Source organism: Sodiomyces alcalophilus, assembly GCF_042370955.1.
Source record: "Sodiomyces alcalophilus JCM 7366 unplaced genomic scaffold ACRALscaffold_4, whole genome shotgun sequence".
In the NCBI taxonomy this organism is placed as follows: domain Eukaryota; kingdom Fungi; phylum Ascomycota; class Sordariomycetes; order Glomerellales; family Plectosphaerellaceae; genus Sodiomyces; species Sodiomyces alcalophilus.
This window is the reverse complement of record NW_027263535.1, coordinates 2,773,941-2,779,762: the sequence shown is the minus strand read 5'-3', so window position 1 is coordinate 2,779,762 and position 5,822 is coordinate 2,773,941. Positions and strand designations below refer to the sequence as shown.

At 42.8% G+C, this 5,822-nt stretch overlaps 1 pseudogene across 1 annotated transcript; it reads right to left on the bottom strand.

The window, feature by feature from the left end:
* Nucleotides 1–4,558: 4,558 nt before the first annotated feature.
* Nucleotides 4,559–4,632, bottom strand: ACRALDRAFT_t148 (annotated as a pseudogene). The gene has a single exon. The product of its transcript is annotated as a tRNA-OTHER (tRNA).
* Nucleotides 4,633–5,822: the final 1,190 nt, after the last annotated feature.

Below are 5,822 nucleotides of genomic sequence, written 5' to 3'. Positions count from 1 at the left end.
ATTATCTTATAACGTCTCTTCACTCTTTACACGAAAACCCCTGATATATATAGCGTGTATATTACTAATATAGGCGCGAGCCTTCGCCGCCCTATTATTAGTCGTTTATTATTCCTTATTACTATAATAGTCCTTAGAACGGTAACCCTTTTTACCGTAGTTATAGCACTCGCTTATAAAGGTACGCGTGCTAGGCTACGTTTATAAAGGCTATAGGCCCGAGCCCGATACCTTTTAACCCATTAAGGGCGCCCCCTTTAAGTCTGTCTTACCTGGTTCGGCGGGTATACGCCGACTAGTCGCCGGAGTACTTACCCGGCTTAAGCGATTATCCGAATACTAGAAGTTCGATAAGGCCCTTTTATAACCGGTATCCGATCGCTTACTACTTACTTTCTTAATAGGGCTTATATCCTAGAATAGCTATACCTTTTAAGCTAGCGTCATGGCCCTTATTTAATTTAGTTCTCCGCTCTTATATCTTATCCTTAATACGTAGGGGTAACCGACTAAAATAGTCGTAGGCATGCTTTTCGCTTCCGCTTATCTCCTAGCCTAATAGCCTATACAGGTTATCCTACTATTCGAATAGTTTTATCGGCGTTATATCGCCGGTTATTTATAGCTTACGAAGTTCCTTATAGTCGTAGTACCGTTATATATCCTGGGATAGATACTTTCGCTAAATAAAGGCCCTGAAGTCGTCCTAATTCGGGTTAGTAATCTTCCTAGTATAGTGCCTCTAGGACGTCTAGAAGGTATATTCGAGCTTTGTTAAAGCCTATTCGATCTGCTATAGCACTAGGGCACCGGGTCTAAACTGGTTCCTAGCCTTAATCGCTACTAACTAATCGTCGATTTCTATAACCGTGGATAATTCTCTATTTAGCTAATAATTATATACCGGCGGTTTTTTATTATCGCGCCGGGCCGCCGGTTATTCGGCGAGCTTCTCTATAATTACTCGATTAATCTCGCTTTATTACTAGAGATACTACGAAAATATCGTAATTAACGTTTTTTACGTTAACGTCGAGGGGCTAGTGATAGATCTCCGATTAACCTATAAACTACTATCTTTAGGACCGAGCGTAACCGGCGTATCCGTTAACCCCTTATTTTTATCCGACGGTCCCTATTCGGCTACTATGGTTATTAGTTTTAGTATAGCGGGCGCCTGCCCGGCGTCCGCTTCGCTAGCTCCCTCCAGGGGGACGCTTATTCCTTAAGTCCTTCTTAGTGGTATCTTTAGTCTAACTACTTTAAAAGTATAGAAGTTAAAGAATTATAACGAAGCGAAAGTCTATAGACTTTAGTTAAGGAAAAGATATTATAGAAAAGGCTCGATAGCTTAGTATCGTAGAGTGATTATAGTATATTCGTTAACTAAGCGCTGACTTTAAAGTAAGACTTTAACTTAAGGGATTAAACTGATCCCTTAACGCGCGTATAGAGATAGGTTTGGATCGGTGGTCCGTGCGCGGCCATCGGTCCGACTGTATGCCGATAGGTCTACGATTATCTTATTATACCTTCGTAAAGGGGTTTAGCCCTGGCTCTTAGATAGCTATCACGTTATACCCGGTATAAGGCTATAGCGGAAGCTCTACTCGGGCCTATTTAACTCCTATACTCTATATTAGAATATAGAGTTTTATTAGTTAAGTGGGGAGGTGCTACGCACCACTATCCGGCACTATACTAGGACCTAAAACCATATAGCTCTAGATTAGTGCCAGCACTATATAGGCACTAAACCTGTATAGCGCTAGATTAATGCTAGCCCTATACTAGCACTAAACCAGTATAGCGCTAGACCGGTGCTAGCACTATCCTAGCACTATACCCAGTATAGCGCCTAGCCTTAGATAGCCCGAGGTTCCCCCGTAGATATATATAGCCGGAACCTCGCCCTCTCCTTTAGAGAATATATCCTATTTATATATTATTTACTACACCCTAAGGTTACCTAACTTAAATCCTCTTATAGGTCCTATAATACTGGCTAGCCAGAGATATATACGGTTAGTGTATATTAAATAATAGTAACTAGAATAACATTATTCGATCTTAGTAAGGTTCGCGTACCGACCCTATTAAATAACTATAAAGATAATTCTAGTTACACGATCCTAGGGTAAGTAACTATCCGTTATTAATAAAGTGCCTCCCCTTAAACAGGACTAGGCGATAAGCAGCGACTATTAAGCCATAGCCTAATAGTACTAATAAGGAACTACTTACCCACGCGCCCCTTACTACGGTTACTAGCCCTCTAGCGTAAAGTATAGAGGTCTACGCACTAAACCCCTATTTAGTTAAATAGCTGCACGTAGCGTACTAAGCGGATACGTAGCTAAAGCGGTACCGGTTACCCGTAGTCTACTAAGTAAAGCGCCTCCCCTTTATTAGGACTAGGCGAGTAAACGATAAGTATAAGAGTCTACGAGTACTAGTTATCCGATAGGCCCGTGTCTAAAATAACCTATTAAACACTAAATAGCACTATTATAGAACCTGCTTAATAATAACCGACGCTCCTTACCCCGTTCTCCTAGACTCCCCTCTAACGCTAAGGGATCTAAAAGGCGTATATCCCCTCGCTATAATAGCGAACGCCTATCCTGATATAGCCGAAAAGGTTCTTACGCCCGAATATCGGCTACTCCTCATTATAGCCGAGTAAGCAGGGAACCTCCTTAGTACTAGTAGAGCTAGCTATACCACGACCTCTAGAGGAAGAGTCTCTAAAGCTATCCTGCCTCCTTAGCTAACCTATGCTACTAAGTGGGTTACCTATCACGACTCTTTTATAAAGGTATTCTATAATTAGCTAAAGAAGGAGCCTAAATATATCGACCTCTATAAGTCTATAGTTACGCCCCGTAGTATAGTAAAGGGAAAGGAGCTAGCCCCCCTTACCGCCGGCTATGATTCTCCGCCGGTAAAACTAAAGATTAAGGTCGAGGGATCGGAATCGCTTTTAATCCGCCCCGCTATAAGTATAGTCGAACGGCCGGTTAGAAGTTTCCCCGAAGATATAACGGAAAGCCCTTCTCTAAAGAACGCTAAACCTTCTAAAGGAACGCCCGACTATACCCTAACGCCCGACGATTATACACTATTCTCCGACTAGGAAAGTTATTAAGCCGATACTATAAGCCACCGCGATAAGCGTATAAGCCCTATACCCTCTAATATTATACACTACCCTCGCGATAAGACGGAGGATATCGGATCCGGGAATAATAGGAATCCGGAACGCTAATAGCACCGGGTAGCCCCTCCGGGTAATAGTCCCCCAGGACACGGCCCTCCTAGTATAGGCCCTCCCCTAGGGAACACGCTAGATATTAACTACCCGGAACTATACTTATATATACGATAGTTAGATTTACTCGCTATCCTTAGCTAGCGCGATAATCGGACGCACCGATTTAAGGCCGATAACCTAGGCTACTTTAAGCCTCCTTTATACTTTACTACTAACTAGGATCTCGAAACTAAAGGAACTAAACTAATCTATATAAACGTCTTCCGCTTTACCGATATAATAGATTAGTATACCGGTCTAAGCGCCTAGCACCGCGAGTCTTTTCCCCGCGGACTAGCCCGCTATTTATTAGGCGAGGCCTCCGTATAGTTTATAAGCCTTAATAAGGGATAACGTTTATACCTTACTATAATAGCCACCGTTATAGAATAAAAGACTGCCTTATAGGAAAGGTTCCGATTACCTTAAGAGGAAGCCGAGTATAAGCTAAGACGCGAGCGATATACCCTAGATAATATAGTTTTTATTTATTTATTAGTTCTTACTCCGCTATCCTATATATATACTAGGAGCCAGAATTCTGACTATATAGTCCTTCTTAGATGCCTATAAGGGGGAAAACCGTAGTATAAGACTTAGGGAACTAGTATAAGACTTAGATAAAAACCCCTATGCCCTCCTCCTTTTTAGGATTACTGCCTTATACGGGTACCGCGGGGGCCCCGTTACTAACTTAATATATATTCGAAACTCGTGGCTACTATTCTAGGAAGCCGGTGGCGTTTTGCCCGTAGCGGCTTTAAAGCCGACTATGTGCGTAATTAACGGCGCGCGCGTGATTATCTCGGTTTGGTTTATGCGCCTTCTATGTGCCCTAGGGCTAACCCTATGGGCCTACTACGGGCGACTTATATATACGCTTCCTAGGGTTTAAAGCTCCTAAGCTTCCCTGCTCTTTCTATAGCTATAGGCCGGGCTAACGTGGGCTACGTGCCTATACAGAACGCTTACATAATAGCGTAAGAGGCTGCTTCCGTATCGTGGAAGAGACGCCGCGTATTTTTTTTCCTACGCGCTCAGAGATAGCGCGATACCGTCTTCTTATTTCCACGGTAGGGCGACTAACTCCCCCGTGGCACCTATTAACGACTAGCGAAGCCGGGCGGAAGGTGGGTCTAACGGGCCCCCTATTTAACCCTTATCGTACGTGCTAAGGCAGATAAGGGCCCCCTAGAACAGGATCCGAGTAGCGTAGAAAAGGAAAAGGGGTTCCTCTTTTACGTACGCCTCTAGCCGGATTCGAACCGACCCGGTCCTCTAACCGTGTACCAGGTATACCACCACTATACTATGGAGGCGATAATATAGTTACCCGCCACGATATCTATGTCTTTATAGATAATAATCCGATTAGCGAAGGCGGCTAATAAACCTAGAGGTAAGTATTTAGCTTTTATATAGGATCGCTTAGACGCTAACCTAGTAAATACCGTTCCCTGTCCCGGACCGGAGACTATAGCGACCGACTTTATAAATAGCCTGGCTAGTATAATACTAGGATAGTACCGGAATTATACTAATAAAGCCTAGAAGGTACTTATTACCCGATAAACCCTGCCACGGATTAAACAGATATCGATATTAAACTAATCTTCTTAGGTATATTCGCCTTTTCCCTAGTACCCGGATCTATACGGTAGCCCGGCTTTACGCCGCTCGCTATAGCCTAAATAATATTCCTTAGCACCGGACCGTCGTTTATTATTACCGGAATATCGCTTACTAGGACCAGGATAATTCCGCCGGAATAACCACGCCCTATTAGCCCTAGGAACGCTAAACCGCTATATTAACGAACACGGCTAATAGCTCTTAGCTAATAATATATCTAATTAACTAGCGCGCGGTAACCGGAACTTCCGCTAGGAATAATCCAGGGATTTAGTAAACACTACCGTAAATAATAAGGTCTCCGATAAAGGATATAAAAATAATAAGGAACCAGAGGACCTATACTATTTCGAAAAGGAGTCTAATAATTCTAAGGACCTTATAAACAATAAACCCGAGACCGATAAAGGCAGTGATTAATTATACTAGGTTACCGATAAACCCGGATTCGTACCTAAGTACCGTGATCTTTACTAGGTATAAGGATAATATACTAGGTATAGATAATAAATAAGATCTAATAATAAGGCCCTCCGCTATAAGAAGTCCTATTCCTACCTATTCCTAATAAAGGAATAAGGCGGTTAGGACTCCCCGTTAATCGAAGACGCTTTATAGGAAGTAATAGACCCTATAGCCGGCCTATACGGTTATATATACGTAAGGGTCTAAGTCTATACGACCCTAGATAGCGCTCCCTTTAAAGCTTATATTAATTCAGGTGCCTCGCGATACGTTATAAGCCAGCACCTTCTCCCTTACCTCCCTGATATAGAAGTTAATACGTTTAAGAGATCGACGCTTCGCGGCGTAGGTACCTTAGATATTATCGGATAGGCTTTGTTTACCCTGCTAGTACGAGGTATAGTAGACGACT